General features: G+C 31.2%; 2 long non-coding RNA genes across 3 annotated transcripts in view; one reads left to right on the forward strand and one right to left on the reverse strand.

Annotated features, from left to right (window-relative positions):
• The window catches only part of LOC106678142 (uncharacterized), a 27,950-nt gene that overhangs the window by 7,412 nt on the left and 428 nt on the right, over window positions 1–20,110 (reverse strand). For both annotated transcript variants that reach the window (XR_001342709.2, XR_010844106.1), the window contains exons 2-3: window positions 16,094–16,131; window positions 10,565–10,602 (exon numbers count right to left, since the gene is read on the reverse strand). This is a non-coding gene — a long non-coding RNA (uncharacterized lncRNA). The remainder of the gene's footprint in view (window positions 1–10,564; window positions 10,603–16,093; window positions 16,132–20,110) is intronic.
• LOC136796397 (uncharacterized) overlaps window positions 16,942–20,110 on the forward strand; it is a 14,637-nt gene continuing 11,468 nt past the window's right edge. The window contains exon 1 of the long non-coding RNA XR_010844107.1: window positions 16,942–17,204. This is a non-coding gene — a long non-coding RNA (uncharacterized lncRNA). The remainder of the gene's footprint in view (window positions 17,205–20,110) is intronic.

The following is a 20,110-nucleotide window of genomic DNA, read 5'->3' on the forward strand; positions in this document are numbered from 1 at the left end:
CTTTATTGTGTTCGTTACATCTGTTATATACCCTCGATCAGCTGATCTCCTCAGTCAGCTGACATCGAAATAACAGCTGACTCATACCGTAACTTCTACCTGGTTGCACATTGTTGAAACATTGTTCTCAAATTGTCAAATGCTAAGAGGCCCATTTTCAAACTTTGCTATTTTGGTTTTTGTTGTATTTTAAAGAGATTTTTATTCTCTTCACAACGCCAAAAAGGCATAACTGAATAAGTGACGTCACTAAATAAAAATACAAAATGTAATTATAATTTAGCTGCTATCTTAAATCTGCATACAATTTTTCAGACACGCCTATTAGACTTTGTACCTACAATATGTTATTGTTTGGATGATTTTGAATTGAGATTGAATCTATTCAAAATGTTTACGTTATAAAGTTTCAAAGTTCTTTTTTCAAACCGTTCTTAAAACATTGTATTTAGTAAGCTGTTCTACAACAACTATTTTTTTAACAGTAATAAAGTGTAAATACAATTAGATTGATATCACTGTGGACACGGGCACATCATGAAGCACTGCCATAAATTATAACTTTATAGTTGTTAATTAACTTTTTATCGGTCGGATTATTATTAAAGCAATTTTCAACCTGTCCTCACACCAAAGATTAAATACCAAAAGCAATCTCTCGTATAAGGAAACTTGATTCTTGAAATACAAGTCCCCGCAAGTGATATGACCAAATCCTGAAATGTCGCATTGGATTAATTGCAACGAGTTTAATTTCTACTTCTTTCTAAATGCCAATCAGACCCAAGAGCAAGATTGTAGCGGACAAAATACTATTCCCCTGACGAGTACTGGAGATAATAACATATATTTTATCGTCATACCGAAGGACGCTGTAACTGGGGCAGGCCAGTGCTGAACTTGCGGAGCAGTCGGGAAAAATTGCTTGGTCCTTGGCAGCACCTTTCACTGCAGGAATGTCTGCATCGCCTCTGTGGTGTTCTACTATCATATAGCTAAGTCCAGTCTCCATATCATGGTGACAGTGATAGCTGCAATAACACTGACATCGTGTAAACAAGACATTTACTGTGAGGGCAGTACTATCAGGATTTGCTTTCTAGTTGGTATCACTATCAACTATCCACTGTGCGTCAGCAAGCTCTCGTATGTAGACGCTTTAACAGTGAGCTGTCATAGCTTTCAACCTCATAACACCAACCTTATATATAACTTATAATCTCATATATTCCTAATTTTTTATTTTTCTATAGTGACACTCGAGGAGGTTTCTATCAAAAGTCAATAAATCCACTTTTAAAAATTATTGTTGGAGCATCTAATGCAAATAAGTTAAATTTTTATCGAAATTTGGTTTTTAACATCTTGAATGTTGAAATAAACTGAATAAGTTTTTAGTGTAGAATTTTATGTATCAAAAAAAATTCTTTACTTTTTAAAAGGATCAGCAGTTAGGATTCCGAACATCTCCACTATACAGCAATATTAGCAGCAATAAGTTTAAATTTTGAATTAAACTTAACAAGGTTTTGGTGTAGAATTTTAGTTTTTCAAAAATATCTATACTGACATAAAACGTTTCAGTTGTTGTTTATTATATTTAGCAATCAATTTTTATCATTCATTCTCTAAGTTGAACTGTTAGCGAGGTTAGATTCACTATCAGCGTATAAACAAGCACACTTTCTCACTTTCACGTCAGATATTTATCACTTAGAAATGACCCTTATGTTTGTTACTATGACATCTAAAGTCTCAAGGCACGTCGATTCCGGCTGTTATAGACGTAAGGTTCAAGTTCCCAATCAATTCCAAAAGATTGAGTCAGAGTATAATAAGGATTATTTGGACGTAGGGCTCCACTAACCATGGACTTTCTTTCGTATCGAATCCTTATAATCCAAAATCCGTCGTAAAATCTTCAATGGTCCTTATTTGTCACAAATAAAATCTTCCATTTAATTATAAGTTTGAAATTTTTACTTAATAGTTCAAAACGATATTTTAGTAATTTGTTTCATTTTTTCAATTTTCTATAAAAATTAAATTAAATGTTTGACCTAACATCAAATTTTTAAATCTGTAAATTGACATTTTAATTGTAAAATTATATGTTTAAATAGTAAATTAAATTTAAATAACTCATGATTAATTTTAATTTATTTATTTGAAATTTACTGCATAATTTGAAAAATTGTTGATCGTGGATTATTTTTCTAGTGTAGTAGAACAATAAACTAGAAAATGAGAAAACTATCCGAAGCGTTGTTCGGATGAGGGTTAAAAAGAGGATTATCATTTTCGTGTATATAGTAACTATATTCTAATCTAATATATGAATGCTTGTGATTTTGTGCAGAAAGTGCCTTGAAAAAAAATTTATGGAAAGATCATATCTCAACAGTGCTGGACCATAAAATTTCTACGGATTTAAACATTTTCTGCATAAAAGAAATATTTCTCTGCAAGAAAAAATTATCACTTTCACATAAAATTTCATAATACAATTTTAAGGTATTTTCTAGCTCTCCAATCTAGGAAGAAGGAGGTGCTCTTTACGTAATTACTTAGAGACACCTAAAGTTTAAGTGCCGGTGCGGCAGTGTTCACGGGGTTATGAAATGAAATAAAAAGAAAAAAAATTCTTCTAGCTATTATTCAGGAACTAGGCCCTTTTACAACAATTACAAAGGTAATTTTAATATTACAATAATATACATTGGCCAAAAAAAGTTCGGCCACACTTAATTATAACTTATATAAAAATTGTCTATAAATAATTTTACGAAAAATAAGATACAGAGAAGAAAAAAAAATTAGAAACTAACTGAATAAATACATAAAAACAAAAACAAACAGGTACTTACAAAATATCTGCACTTTTATAATATTGGATTAGATTGGTGAAGTAAAAGGTAGTTAAATAGAAGGGTTTTAAACGAGGCAAGGGTTGGTACACGACCTATGTTAGAGAAAAGGGAGGTTCAGGTTCAGTGATATCCAGCTCGGGTAAAAAATAATTTATCAAACGCAGCAGTTCGGTGAGGTGCAGGATATATATCAGATAAACGGGACCTGTTAGTACGGGATCGGACTGAGAATTTGAATTGTAGGTTTTCTAGAATATAGGAGGGGTACTGAGTACTAATTACTTGGAAGCTAGGATATACTGACATCGGAGGGATGGATAGGGCCACTTCAGCTCGTTATGTGAGTATCTCTGGTGATCCCGAAAATAAATCGTACTGCTCAATTCATAAGACGTTTAAGTTTAGATTCGGAGATTACCCGAGAGTCTACCATATACCTGGCAGCCATAGTCAAAGGGGTAGGGGGAAGAAGAGAGGAAACTAAGATAGTAAAACTATCCTGTACCTGGAGACGGTTCGAAAAATGGTCGAACGCTTTAAGATTCATAATACCACTGAAGTTCGTAATGACCCCATAAGATACCTTTCTTGCGTGATAATGATCCCATGAACTCCTTTTATGGCGAAAACTTATGAAAAAACCTCCATTTTTTTAGATTCTCAGCGACTTGTTTTCACAAAACTTTTTTGAACCGAGTAAGTTTCCTTTTTATTTACAGTAACACTCGATTTTACACAGTTCCTCTTTCCAAATAAATACACGTTTGAGGACCCTCCGGGTAACCACCGTATATGGGTTTTCGTGTTATTTAGATTTACTGTGACTGAGCAAACATTTCATATTCAAAAAAGTACCTACCTACTATGTGAGTCGTACTAACAAGAGAGCGCTTGTAGAAACGGGAAAATGCAACTTGAAGAGTCAGGGAAAAAATAGGAATGGGTTTCTATGGACTAAACCGAAATTCATGCCTCTATAGAGCCTCTTCTGTGCAGTGGGGCCATTAATAGCAACTGAGAACCTGTTACAAAGATATGGTGTTCAGATTGTCTTTTTCAAAGGCTTATATATGCAGCAATTATAGCCGGAACACCGTTTTCCCACATTTTTGCTTATCTCAGATTTGACGACACATAAACAAGAGAGAGCCAAAATTGATAAATTAGGTCCAAATAGAAAACTGATTCATCTTTTCACATCTTACTGCCAAAAATACTACAATACGGTATTTCATGTAACCAAAGATTAACAGCTAGTTCTATTTACAGGAAACGCGCCGTTTAGAGTTTATATGAAATCCAAACCCGCGAAATATAGGATGAATATGTGGGTAGTGTGTGACAGTAACATACTGTAAAAATCTGCAAATACACAACAAAGGGAGCAGTAGACATCTATGACAAAAAGCGAATAAACTTGCAATAGACAAACCAGCAAACGACCAATCGTTTCCTTTATGAACTGGATCGACACAGCAGTAAATGGATTTGTTCGGTGGGAAAACATTCACTCTGAGTGAAAACAAAGATACTTACAAAAATGGCGTTTGTTTCAACTGACTCTAAATAAAATATTAGTTGAACCAGCCATAACGAGAATATTGAACCCTCGATTATTTCTAAACACTCAGTTTAAATAAAAAAGAGTCTAGAAATGATGAATGTTTTGGTAATGACGGCGGACAAGAATTGTGCTGGCGAGGAGATTGCTGTGGAAGACTTAGAGCCAGGTGTGATCATATAACATGAATAGTAAATTAGGTTTTTTTCTTTCTAAATATTTTTAAAATTTATTCCTATTTTGCCATTTATTCTTACTAACAAGTTGGAATGTTAATACTAAAATTAATAAGAAATGCAAAAATTCTATTGGGATCCGTAGTATTATGTGTTTATTTCAGACCGTAGCAATACGAAAGTTTAAACCACCATTTCTTCCAAGTGACATCTCGCATGCATAAAGAACAGTAGGAGGGATAATTGAAGGAGTAAGTGGATGAAGGGTTATGTTACAAATAGTAATTTTTAAGAAAACAAGGTTCAATTTTTTTTTTGTTGGATCTTGTTATGTTTTGCAGCGACACAGCCCCTCCTACATCTAGCTATCTCAGTTGTTAATCGGATTTTGAGGTTAGAGTACCTCACACTAGCTAAATAGGCAGCTACCCCTTTCAACCACACTAAAGATTAAAAAAATCTAAGATGTTACATAGCCCCTTCATCCACTTACCTCTTCAATTATATTTTATTATTTTAACTTAAATTTCTGAAAAATTTAATTACATGGAACTGAGGAATAATATGTAATTATCGTTTTATACCTTTATTTTATAAGATTTTTAAATCTCTCGTGTAACTTATATTAAAGGCCGTTTATGCTTTTATATAGTTTATAGTGAAAAAGGAAATTTAAATAAGGTAATAAGGAAAGAACTGGGCAAAAGTTTTTAACAAACTGTTAGTTGCGCAATAAAAACATTATTCAAACTACTTTCACTTATTTCTTTCAAGGTTAGGCAAACGTTAGTAGGAGATATTTAGCTCGGAAGTTACGATATGATTGCCTTAGGAGACGAATGGCCTCTTTCGAAACGAATTCTTTACAAGGTAACTACAACCGGATACAATTATTATGTTGCTTTTTATCTTAATTGATTAAGTATGGAATCCAGTTGAAAACATTGTGTTTGTTCTTTATCTTTCTTAATTTTTCTATGAAGAGATGGAATTCTTTATATAGGCACTAATGAACAAAACAAACTCCATTTGAGGTTCCAAATTTATTTATATAGACTACTCTAAATTTGTATAAACCCGACCAGTGCTGTCTTAGCACTAGGGGCCAAGGGCCCCGCGATCCATGGGCCCCCTAATTCCTATGATGGAAAACATTACTAGTATACCAAGCAGTGGCCAATTTAGACCATTTTTTGAGCAAATAAAACTGCTTTTAACAAGCGTGTTTAGTTGTTAGTTTTCATAGTCTTGGTGTGTGCTTTTAGGAATCGTGGCACTTTATATAAACTGAGAAAGTAATAGTCCCTTCAATAACTTCCATGACCAGAGCCATATTTACCCCATGGGCCCGCCGGGGTCCCTTACTTATAATCTGTTTATTATTTATAATTTATAAATTAAAATATATCAAGAATGAACTGAGGAGTATGACAGCTTCAAGATAGATGGAACAGTTTGTCACTGATTTTTATAGAAACTGGAGTAATTCATGATTTTACTAATCAACAATCATCAAAAGTACCGCTTGTAAATATTTATTTTTTCATCAATTATACTAAAAAAATATTAATATAGTCTCTACATGTTTATTTTCTTATAACGCGGGGAGAACAATGTGCCCGTCTCAGAATGGGCCTTCCCCATTTCCGCGCTAAAAGGCAGAGACCATTGGACTCCTCACCTGCCGACACCCGTCGGAAGGACAAGAAGAGGGTTTAATCTATTGGTGAGTCCAACTTCTACTCTACAGGAAAGTAAGCCCAAGACCTAGAAAGAAGCAGCGCAGAGAGCTCTCCAGGTAGTCATTATGGAGAGTGAAAAGGGTGCCTTCATTACACAGGAGGAAGCCAGACTTATTCGAAGAGATCGAGATGAGAATGAATGAGCCACGTCCGAGGAGGAGACCTATGGCGTTCGATAACTCCCAACTCCAGGTGGATCCAGGATGGTTCCTCCTCGCATATTCTAATGAGGAGACGAGAGACTGGCTTCTCGAATGGATACCTCCAACGGACCGTAGGTTTGTGGTGAAGCGGTCCGCTAAGGCTCCTCGGCTCACTAAAATCGTTATTGGCTTAGGAGTCGAGGTGATTGTACCCGGCAGATTGGTCCAGCTTCTTGAGTGCCAGAATGAGAACTTAGTAGGTTTTATTATTACTCACCAAGTAAGCCTGCAGCTCCAACCAGTGGCAGTTTGTAGGTGCGGAAGGCGATCCAGACCACCTAAGAGCAATGTTTAAGGTGCCGAGCAACACGATCGCCTGGTTGGAAGCAAATGACTGGTGGCTGAGATACGAGTTGGTTCGACTGACTGTATGAAGGGCGTCAGTCTATTCGACAAAGAGCAGCCACCCCCCTCAGGAGGAGCAAAGGAAGGCAAGCGCCAATAAGTCCTAGTCTTTCCTATATTCCTCCTCATCTGCCTCACTAATGATCAAGGTAAGACAACTAAATATTCAGCATAATAAGTCGGCTATTGACGAATTAGCCAAGTCACTTTCGGGGTCAAATCAAACCTCGTGCTGATTCAAGAACCTTGTTATTGTTGGTGGACAGCTCTGCAAAGGGCTTCCCATGTGCGACTGGTCAATAAGATCTGGACCCTCTGGAGGATGGCATGTATTGGCATAACTGGGAGATTTCGCACAACACCGACTAAGGCATTAGAAGTCCTGCTTTCCTTAATACCGCTCCACTTATTGATTAAAACAGTGGACAGAGACAGAAGAAGTTATTGGTCATGTGACAATAGGCAAAGTGGTGGAAAGTGTTTTACCAATACTACAATCACCACTGCTAGAACCATTCCTAGACATTTTTAAAAGGCATCAGAGAAAAGTGGTTCTTGACTAGACATGGAAGAAAGTAGGTTTTTTATTAGAAATTTCATTAGAAAGTCTAAAATGTTTGATAAACAGGAATAAGATCCATTTCACTGGTTTGTCTTGGGATGGCAAAAAGGACCATTAGGCCCACTTGTCAGACTTGTTCCTCCCACCATTACCAGTACCAGTACTGGTAGGTGGCTCATAAATAGTGGAAGAAACCATACAAGAATGGAACTGATGGTGGATGAATAGCCCAAAAGAGGCTACACTAAGGAAGGCTACTTTCCTACCGTTGATTCACGCCTAGAATCAACTTGGGTTCTCCCCAACTACTGAGTCTCGCAGTACCTTATGGGCCATGGGGGTTTCCGAGCTAAGCTTGCCGCACAAGGAATAAACATTGATCCCCTATGCCCAATTTGTCGAGTTCCAGAGACCGCTGAGAACGTTGTACTTGCCTGTACCTCCTATGAGGCACTGAGAGCCAAGATGATGAAGGAAGAGGACTCAATGTTCTGACGGAGAGTGATGGAGGAAAAAAACTAATCGCACTACAAGACCCTGTACAGATGGAAAGAAGCTGTAGGTTCTTCTCATTTCTCCCAGGGTAGGAGAGAAAAAACTACAACAGCAAGGTCAGAGTAAAATAACAGAGAGGCAAGTAGAAGAACAATATATGTTGCAGCAATAAGTTGTACCCACTGCTGCAAACACTAGTATTGCCTAAACAGGCAGGGTAGGGTGATAAATAAGTAAATAAAGTACCGATGTTAAATATTTAGAACTTGTTTATCCTTCTTGTTCCTTAATAGTAGTAATGTTCAATTATTCAATAAATGGAGCGAAATGAATAATTGTTATGAATGAGTTGAGATATGGATCCACTGTCGTGGTAGCACAATTATAAGGATCAAGGATCACATTAAAATCCAAAAAAAAATTGTGTCAGACATTAGACAAAACCAAAGCAAACCTATTATTACTCACCAAGTAAGCCTGCAGCTCCAACCAAACAATGACAAGAGATATTTGATTGATTAATTTGCAATTATTGACTTCAAAAGAAAATTTATTAATTTTATTTGACCAAATTTCGTTTCTTTTTGGTATTTAGTTTACCTTTGATTTTATGCATATTAGCTTTTATTGTTCTGTTAAAAAAAATTAAATTTAATTTTGTTCATTGATTCAATCATTTAATTAAATCCAATACAGTACACTAATTAATTTTAACATAACCAGCCCTAAAAGACTTCTATGATATGTAGGTATATATTTACCTCCCACTAAAGTCCCAGGATCATTAAACAGCTCAACAAATTTTCAGTGTTATTATTCATTTAGCCTTTGTAATACTTTATTCTCCTTTCACTCCCTTGACTTTGCAGGAAAAAATAAATAACTCAGTGAAATTTTGACCAGTTTAAAATATTATTCCTGGTCTGTAATTTAGAGCGAATGTACTCTTGCCCTAAGAACTATTCAACAAAACACATGAAGAATAAAAGTCATTTATATTCTTATTCATTTCTTTCAGGAACGTGATTGTGACTGCATAGGGACTTTTGAACATTTTTTTTTTTAAAAACAAAGAGCTAATTATTTTCATGATGTTTCTGTCAAGGAGAATAACAAGAATATTTATTGAAAAAGTTTAAATTCTTCATCTTCAAACTTTTAGAATTTGAGTTTGTATTTCTCCAACTTATCTTACCATAATGTATATAATAAAGTTTTTGTTGTTTTACAATTGATAGATCCCATAACAGAGACCAATTCAATCAATTGGTCAAAAAAATCAATTTTTGCCATTATCATGACAAAAAATAATACTAGGTAACATAAAAGCAGAAGACAGATCATGCAACATACTCCAAATATAAAAAAAAATAAGACAAACCAAACATCCCAAGATAGCTCAACATTACTATTATTGTAATTAATTAAATTTTACAATCTATTATTTTTAAGATGCCAAGTAAAAACTCAAGAAGCTCTCTCCATCATTTGTCGATTTTAATAACATTTATGTATTTTTTTATTTGTGACAATATTTAACACAAACTGTTATATTATACCAAAATAAGTATAATATATAATCCAACATACGGCCAATAATGGCACCTTAACATACAGACAATTAGATGGACATTTTTCACACTTGAGAATGAGACAAAATTAGGGAGAGAATTTCATTTTATGAAACAATTGAGTTTAATTTTAGATATCTTTCAATTAATAACCTATATCCCTACACCTCAACATTTTGGGATTTTAACCTGTTCTCAGTATTATATTATTTTTCAATATGCCTCCTTGCTTTTAAAAAACAAACTGCTAATTCATCAATACTATCTATGAAAATTTTGTCATAATATAAAAATTTATAATTTAAAACCAATGATCAGAGGTAGCCATAAAATTTTTATAATGAGGCAGTTATAATATTTATATTATGACGAGTTTTTTTATAAATTAAGACCATTGTTACATTGATAATAGTGATGTATTGGGAGTTTGGTTTTTAAAAGCAAGTACATATTTTTAAAATGAAAAAAATACTTTTACAACCCTCAGAAGGGGGCTAAATCCCAAAACCTTGAGGAATCTATTTTTTGGAAACTTTTTTTTAGTAAAATCATTTATAAGAAAGATTATTCACATGAATTATTAATCAAAATTGCTTAACCTCTTCCAAAAAATAATTTTATGAATTGATGAAAATATGAACCCGGACCATATTCCATTCATCATAAATATCTTGTGTTAATCTGAGAGTATATTTAATTATTCAATATTTATTACAGTTCTGAACCTTAATATATGAATTTAAGTTTACCTAAGGGGACAAGGATATGACCAACCACATAATGTAGATTTTTCAGTTGACAGTTTCAAAAATTCATTTTGTTCAAAATTATAATTATCTAAAGTGAACATAAATTAAAATTTGTAATACAAAAAACATCTACTCAGTACAGTTTCTAGCAGTCAAAACTAGTTTTTAGAACATATCTTGTAGCTTTCTCAAAAATAATAATGGATATAATTTTACTCTAGAAGTATAAAAATTCTAACATCAATGTGAAAAAAAATTTATGTTACAATATTAATAAATAATTTAAATACCTGCCATTTTTTAGGATCCATGAATCACAGCTAAGCATCTTAAAACAGAAAAAAACAGCTTATTACTAGAAAAATAAATCTATTTTTCCTACTATTTATTTATTCTTCATTTTTAAACTTCATTTCTAGATTTTCAATATAACTATTTATAAAAAACAATATTTAAAATTTTTAATTAAATTAAAATAATAACAATAAGTTTGTTTTGTTTTCTTAACTTAATGTTACACTATTTAAAAAATATATCTTGGAATCTATGGACAACCCAATTTATATAAACTAATTCAGAAATTCTGCGAGATGGCAGGGCAGGAAAGGTTTGAAAAACCCTGTAAACATTACCCTATAATTCTTTTCTTCTCAAGCACCCCCACCCCCTCTTCTTGTCCCCTCCCTGGAATTCTATTCCCTCCTTTATTCGTAGTTCAAATACCCTTCCAATCTTCAAATCCTGTATCTTTGACTACCTTCTGTCTACCCAATTCTGGAAGAATAACAATTGACAGTTTCAAAAAAGCTATATATATTTTCTGTATTTTATGTCTTAGATTTTCGTTTATAATTGTAAACATTACCACTAGCAGAAATTATATCTTTTCATTTATTAATATATTTTAGTTTAATTTTATTTGATTTTTTTATCATTGTTTTTTTCTTTTTATTTACTATCAGAAGTCATCTTATGTTTTATAATATGACAAGCAGTTTATTTTATTAGTTTTAGCATTATTTTATATATTCTGTTAATTATTGTTGTTTAATTGAATATTTTAACATTTATTGTATTATTTTATTTTATGACATCTTGTAATTTCATCTCGATTTTGTAATTTACTCTAAGGCTCTAAAGCCTAATTTTGACGCCTGTAAATTATTCTAAAGGGATCAATTCCAGAATAAATAAAGATTATTATTATTATTTTCATAAAATACAAGTCAAAGTTTATTATTTATTTATGTGAATACTAATACAACATAATAAATAATAAATAAATATTTTAACTATAGTGTATAAATGATATACTGTCATAATTTTTTTGTGTTTGAATTAATCTTTTGATGGGTGAGAGGTAGGGAGGTGTCATTCCATCACCAATAATTATAAAACCCATGAAGTTGGGAAATTTTGGAACAATTTCAAACTGCCAATATTATGGTAGAACATTTTACTCACATTTAAATCCCACACCAATACTTTTGAAGCAAATTAATTGAAATTACACTGGACATCTTTTATAATGTTGTCCCTCCCATGGACTATAACCATTTCAGCAAAAGCTCATCGATTTTTTTGAATCAAATCCAATGAATCCCCTTTTCCTACAACGTTTCGAAATGGGTTTTATAATTATTGGTGATGGAATGACACCTCCCTACCTCTCACCCATCAAAAGATTAATTCAAACACAAAAAAATTATGACAGTATAAATGTAGGTGGTGATAATTTAAAAAAAATATAGGAAAATTATTTTCCTAATTTAAACTTAGAAAAATGAAACCCAAACAGTTAAATCAACAACTGTACCACTTAATTAATTTTAATATCATTTATACACTATGGTTAAAATATTTATTTATTATTTATTATGTTGTATTTGTATTCACATAAATGAATAATAAACTTTGACTTGTATTTAATAATAATAATAATCTTTATTTATTCTGGAATTGATCCCTTTAGAATAATTTACAGGCGTCAAAATTAGGCTTTAGAGCCTTAGAGTAAATTACAAAATAGAGATGAAATTACAAGATGTCATAAAATAAAATAATACAATAAATGTAAAAATATTCAATTAAACAACAATAATTAATAGAATATATAAAATAATGATAAAACTAATAAAATAAAACCGCTTGTCATATTATAAAACATAAGATGACTTCTGATAGTAAATAAAAAGAAAAAACAATGATAAAAAATCAAATAAAATTAAACTAAAATATATTAATAAATGAAAAGATATAATTTCTGCTAGTGTACATGTTTACAATTATAAACGAAAATCTAAGACATAAAATACAGAAAATATATATAGCTTTTTTGAAACTGTCAATTGTTATTCTTCCAGAATTGGGTAGACAGAAGGTAGTCAAAGATACAGGATTTGAAGATTGGAAGGGTATTAGAACTACGAATAAAGGAGGGAATAGAATTCCATTGAGAAGAGGAACGGACGAGGAAGGATCTATCAAAGGCTGTGGTTCGATGGGCAGTTACATATAAGTCTGAAGGTCGTGAGTGGGTATTGTGGGAATGCACTGAGGACTTAAATTGAAGGATATCTGAGATGTACGATGGACGGTGGGATTGGATAACTTGATAGAGAAAGGAAGCAAAGAAATATTTATGACAGAAGGAGGGGTAAAGCCACTTCAATTCTTCATAAAATCGGGTGACAGAGGCATCCCTCGGGACCCCAAAGATGAATCGTACAAAGCAATTATTTAACCATTTTAATTTTGCTTCGAGATCCCCAGGGATACCCCTGTAAACCACTCAGCAATAGTCAAAGTGGGGGAATATTAAGAAAGCAAACAGGAGCCTGCGGGTTTCAAAAGGAAGTAGGTGACGAATATAATTTAAACACTTCAGTGTGGAAAAGGTATGACAGGAATTATCGGAGACATTGTTTTTCCAGGTGAGAGTTTGGTCTATAGTGATACCAAGGGTTTAAACCAATGGATGGAATTGTATTGGATTGTTGTTTAAGAATAAGGTTGGAAAGGAGGAATAGTTTTCAGGAGGTGATTAGATCCTATTACAATTGCCTTAGTCTTCTCTGCATTCAACTTATGCTTCTTTTCTTGTGCCCACTGACTAATTCTATTCAAGTCTTCTTGAATTTTCTCCGTAGCTACCAATAGGTCAGAAAGTGGGAAGGAAAGGTAAATTTGGAAATTATCTGCGTACAAATGGTATTGAGAATGTTGGATAAGGATGGGAAGGTCATTGATGTAGATAGCAAAAAGGGTAGGGGATAGCGATGAACCCTGAGGGACATCACAGGTGAGGGGTCAAGTCATTGATGGAGGTTTATCAGGAACCACTACATACTGGGAACGATCGGATAGGAAGGATTGAAACCAGCGCAAAGCACTGTTATTTAGATTATTTTTGACACAAAACTTTAACTTTAACTACTTTTCAGTGTAACACTATTTATGTGGAACAAACTAAAAGTTGTTTGATTATTGTTAGTTTCCATCTATAAATTTATATGTAGATTCGGTTTAGTGTGATACAAATTTTAAGATATGCTGATTGTCTCCAGAATTTTATGTTTATTTTGTGTGTGTGTTTTTTATAGCTATCCACAGATAAATAACACTGACTTTCATTCACTATCTAATTCAGTTAATGGGAACTTTTTTTTAGACCTTTATAGCATAGCATTTTTTAATTATTATTTATTTCAAACTTTTGCTCTGATTGTTTTTTAAAAATATTTGTTTACAAATTATTCACTAAATTTAGACCAATGCTAGTTTTTAAAAATTAATAAGAGTTATTAATAATAATTAATAATTTTAGAGTTCTACCAATGGGTGATTTCTCTACATGCTGTACCATATCATTATAATCTTACTTCAAATTTGCTTGTAGTATTTTATATACAGTTGTAAATGTCAATAAATAAATTTAAAATATAAGCAAATTTTTAATGATGGGAAATTGATATTTCAAAGTTTGTACAGTTTTGATACATCAAACATCGATGAGCCATTCATAAAATGGTAAGTACTATGTGCAACTCATTTAATTCTTATTTATATCGAAGAAAATCTTGTATTGAAGAGATCCATTTTATTATGATATATCCAGGGGCATCCATTCCTCAGCGGGTAATGGTATATGCCTCCATCAAAGAACTTTTTTATCCTTCTCATTTATACAATAAAAAATGGATCCATATATTTTTTCTTTTTTTATGTTAAACAGATCTAGGTATGTTAAAAGTTTCTTTGATGTTCCTTAAGTAGTTTGGAATCCGTTCCAGAAAAAATCTTTAAAAAAAATATGGTGCATCTAAAAATTCATAACTATGAAAAAAAAAATGTGTGTGGGTAAAAAAAATGCAATGTACACAAATTTTGGAACAAGGACCCAATGGTATCTGGTTCGAGGCAGTGTAGATCCAATTCCAACTGGGTTAGCTAAGATTTATTTCCTGGGGCACAAAAAAATAAATAAATAAAATAAAAAGTAATATTTAAAATTGAAAACCAGGGAAGGAGATAAGATTCAAAGGTAACCAAAAAAGGGCAAACTTTTAAATGTAGACACCAACTAATTGTTATATATATATATAATTTGGAGTTAATATATTAATGGCTCTGGCCATTAATAGCTACACATCGGCTTCACGTTGTCCTCGTGAGTGAGTTGGTTTTTCTAGTCCGATTTGATTGAAAATAGGTATAAGGGAAGATAGTGAGGTAAGGAACTGATCTGTCAAGTTTCATGTAAATCGACCATGGATTTTGAAGATTAGGGAAAAGACTATATGCCTCCTTGCTTTTAAAAAACAAACTCCTTATTTATCAATACTATCTATGAAAGTTTGTCAAAATTTATAATTTAAAAACAATAATCAGAGGTTACATTTTTTATAATTAGGTAGTTATAATATTTATATTATGACGAGTTTTTTTTTTTATATTAAGACCATAGTTACAGTGATGTATTGGGATTTTGGTTTTTAAAAGCAAATACCTATTTGTAAATAGGAAAAAATACTTGTATAACCCTCAGAAGGGGGCTAAATCCCAAAATCTTAAGGAATCTGTTTTTGGAAAAAAAATTTTAATAAAACCATTTATAAGAAAGATTATTCACATGAATTATTAATCAAAATTATATTCACTTTAGACTATTATAATTTTGAGCAAAACGAATTTTTGAATCTGTTCAACTAAAAAATCTACATTATGTAGTTGGTCATATCCTTGTCCCCTAAGGTAAACTTAAATTCATATATTAAGGTTCAGAATTGTAATAAGTATTGAATAATTAAATATGCTCTCAGATTAACATAACGAGATATTTAATTTATAAAATTGATATTATTGAATATAATTAAGCAATTTTGATTAATAATTCATGTGAATAGAATTATTAATCAAAATTGCTTAATTTCTTCCAAATAATAGCAATTTTGTAAATTAAATATCTCGTTATGTTAATCTGAGAGCATATTTAATTATTCAATACTTATTACAGTTCTGAACCTTAATATATGAATTTAAGTTTACCTTAGGGTACAAGGATATGACCAACTACATAATGTAGATTTTTTAGTTGAACAGATTCAAAAATTCATTTTGCTCAAAATTATAATAGTCTAAAGTGAATATAAATTAAACTTTGTAATACACAAAGCAACTGCTTAGTACAGTTTCTGACAGTTAAAAGTAGGTTTTAGAACATATCTTGTAGATATCTCAAAAATAATAATGGATAAAATATTACTCTAGAAATATAAAAATACAACATCATTTATTAAATAATGAGATCATTTAAATACCTGCAATTTTTAAGGATCCGTGAACCATAGCTTAGCATCTGAAAACAGAAAAACTGCTCATTACTATAAAAAATAAATCTATATTTCCTATCATCGATTCTTCATTATCAAACTTCATTCCTATATTTTCAATATAACTATTTATAATAAAAAATAGTTAAAATAATATTATTATTAAACAATATTAAATAAATTGTTTAAAAATGATCCTTGTTATAAATAAGTATGTTTTGTTTTCTTAACTTAAAGATACACTATTCAAAAAGTATATTTTGGAATCTGTGGATAATTCAATTTATACAAACTAATTCAGAAATGAAATTATTTTAAAATTTACATTTCAGAGAAATTCTTCAGAGAGCAAGCACAAGAAGCACAGAGCTATCTCACATAAATAATAATAATAAATCCACTGCACTACACATTCAAAATCTTTTTTAATTAATAACATTATCTCTCACCAGAGAGCGCTGCTACAATGAGTTGCGTGGAGGCAAAATTCTAAATATCCGAACAACTTTGATAAAATTTTATAATTATATTGATATATTTAAATTTTCCCAACTATATTATGAATATATTTTTTTAATTTACCTGTTGCAAATTGTTGTAATTGACACTAAACAACAATAATTTTATTTTCTCTTCAAACATAACATTGTATCAATATATACTGAATATCATTTATAAAGACTTCGGAATCTGAAGATTATAACCCATACGTCGTTGTATCCTAGATTCGGATGCAATGACGTTCTGATTATAGTTACGAGAATTTTCGGACCCGTTTTTTTAAAAACTTTACCAATATATTTATTTACAGATTAAGTAGCCACAGTTAACAAGTCCGCCAAAAGGACTCATTTTGACGATTTCTTGAAGAATTAATCGCTTTTAGGGATGGCATTTCAAGAATCCATAAAAAATATTTGCAAACGACCCTAATTTTTCGAAAAATTTCAATTTGGAAAAAGGGGATTCATTAAAAGTGCGAAAAAATCGATGAGCTTTTGCTGAAATGGTTGTAGTCCATGGGAAGGACAACATTATAAAAGATGTTCAGTGTAATTTCAATTAATTTGCTTCAAAAGTATTGGTGTGGGATTTAAATGTGAGTAAAATGTTCTACCATAGTATTTGCAGTTTTAACTTGGTTCCCAAATTTCCCAACTTCTTGGGTTTTAAAATTATTGGTGATGGAATGACACCTCCCTCCTCTCACCCATCTAAAGATTAATTCAAACACAGTACAGTATAAATGTAGGTGGTGATAGTTAGAAAAAAAAATATAGGAAAATTAGTTTCCTAATTTAAACTTAGAAAAATGAAATCCAAACAGTTAAATCGACAACTGTACCACTTAATTAATTATATATATAAATTATTGACTGTATTAATTCAATTATGAAGTAGATGGTCAGGGGTCCAGTCACAAGAAAACAAAAAATAATTAACAACTATTTATTTGCTTCATTGCTAGTTTCGTCTCACTTTGTAGAGCTTCATCAGGGCTGTTTCAGTTGAGATTGATTTGAAAAACAAGTTCATCAGGGATGTTGCTACAATATTTCCTAACCATTTTGACCATGTTTCTCAACGATATTGAAATATTTTAATTTTTCTAACTCTTTTAGATTTGTACTTTTCTCTTTCAAATTAGAATTTACTTATATTTTCTCTTATTGATATTTGAGATACAAACTTATTGTTCAATAAGTTTATATATATCCTTCACCCTAAGTGACCTTCAAGGACACATAATTTTTATCTGATATCTGTGGAGTCTCAGTATTTCAAACAGACACATGGATTTTCAAATTAGCCATTTTTGTTTAAAGGTGAAGTTTAGTGAATGAAAAAAGTTTAGAGGGCTTATGTCAGAGTGACATAAGTATATTTTCAGACAGACAGAGCATCATGTGCTAATGAAAGCATTATATATGATAAATATTTATTTATATAGTTATAATTAAACAAAATAACTTTTAAATAGTGAATGCGATCAAATGAAAGATTGAACAACAAAGAAATTCTTTACTGAATATTTGGTTATATTATAATTTTGTATATCTATGTTTAGCAGTTTAATAAAAACACCTAAATGATAATAAATTATAGAACCATTAATGATCATAAATTGATTTTGACAACGTATTGGGGCCTATACTTCCATCTTCAGGTTATCTAATCTTATTATGTGTTGGCATAAAATCTGTGGTAGTTTCTCTTGAATTCGACTCTTATTTAATCACACGGTTTTTAACTGACTCCATATTTTGATTTTAATCTGAAGAGGAGGAGATGGGTAAAAATCCTAAAACGTAAAAGTTAATAAAGGTATTTTATTAGGAAGAATTTCCACCTAAATATTCAAATAAATATAACAAAAGCCTGCCTCGTAAATAATCAAGAATAAAATTTAATTTAAATTATCTACAGGTAGACAACCTATATTAATCATGGTGGGTGGTGAACTAATCATTTCGTGGAACCACCACCGATTCACACTGAGTGCTGCTGCAATTTTAAGGTAGCAAAGACCTATACTTCAACTCCCTCAGCTAGAAGGGTCCTAGAAAATACAAACATTTTCTTATTATTGGACTTCTTGGAATTAGAAGGAAAAAGCTATATCTTTGAGTCCAAGTCTTCATGGGCAGTAATAGGGAGGGTGTGATCATAAATTGATTTTGACAACATATATATATACTCCAAGAAGTCCAATTATAAGAAAATGTTGGTATTTTCTAGGACCCTTCTAGCTGAGGGAGTTGAAGTATAGGTCTTTGCTACCTTAAAATTGCAGCAGCACTCAGTGTGAATCGGTGGTGGTTCCACGAAATGATTAGTTCACCACCCACCATGATTAAAATAGGGTGTCTACCTGTAGATAATTTAAATTAAATTTTATTCTTGATTATTTACGAGGCAGGCTTTTGTTATATTTATTTGAATATTTAGGTGGAAATTCTTCCTAATAAAATACCTTTATTAATTTTTACGTTTTAGGATTTTTACCCATCTCCCCCTCTTCAGATTAAAATCAAAATATGGAGTCAGTTAAAAACCGTGTGAATAAATAAGAGTCGAATTCAAGAGAAACTACCACAGATTTTATGCCAACACATAATAAGATTAGATAACCTGAAGATGGAAGTATAGGCCCCAATACGTTGTCAAAATCAATTTATGATCATTAATGGTTCTATAATTTATTATCATTTAGGTGTTTTTATTAAACAGCTAAACATAGATATACAAAATTATAATATAACCAAATATTCAGTAAAGAATTTCTTTGTTGTTCAATCTTTCATTTGATCGCATTAACTATTTAAAAGTTATTTTGTTTAATTATAACTATATAAATAAATATTTATCATATATAATGCTTTCATTAGCACATGATGTTCTGTCTGTCTGAAAATATACTTATTATAAAATTACTTATTATACTCTGACATACTAAGACTCCACAGATATCAGATAAAAATTATGTGTCCTTGAAGGTCACTTAGGGTGAAGGGTATATATAAACTTATTGAACAATAAGTTTGTACCTCAAATAGAGAAAATATAAGTAAATTCTAATACTCCATTATATTAGTATTAATAGACATTATGGAATATGAACCAGAAGATACAACAAAACCATCAATTGATTTTGAGTTACTATTATACAGGGTTCAAAATAGATATTAATTTTAATTTGAAAATTTTGTGTTAACAATTTTTAGAAAATCCTTAAATAAAAATTGTTCTTTAATATAGATTAATCTTAATTTTTAAAATACATAAATAAAAACTTATCATGAAATAAAAATTTATGTTAGGTTAGTTGTTAACCATTGTTATATGAGGAAAAAATGGTTGGCATTGTGGTAAATGAAAAACACAAATAAGTAAAAAATTAAAGAAAAATAAGTTTTACTTATTTGTGCTCTCCTGACTATTCAACTCGTCTCTCAAAAAAGTTTTTGGTTCATTAGACTCTAATTCTTGAAATACAGCTATGAA

Source organism: Halyomorpha halys, unplaced genomic scaffold (assembly GCF_000696795.3).
Source record: "Halyomorpha halys isolate HHAL.00 unplaced genomic scaffold, Hhal_1.1 Scaffold126.1, whole genome shotgun sequence".
Taxonomy (NCBI): domain Eukaryota; kingdom Metazoa; phylum Arthropoda; class Insecta; order Hemiptera; family Pentatomidae; genus Halyomorpha; species Halyomorpha halys.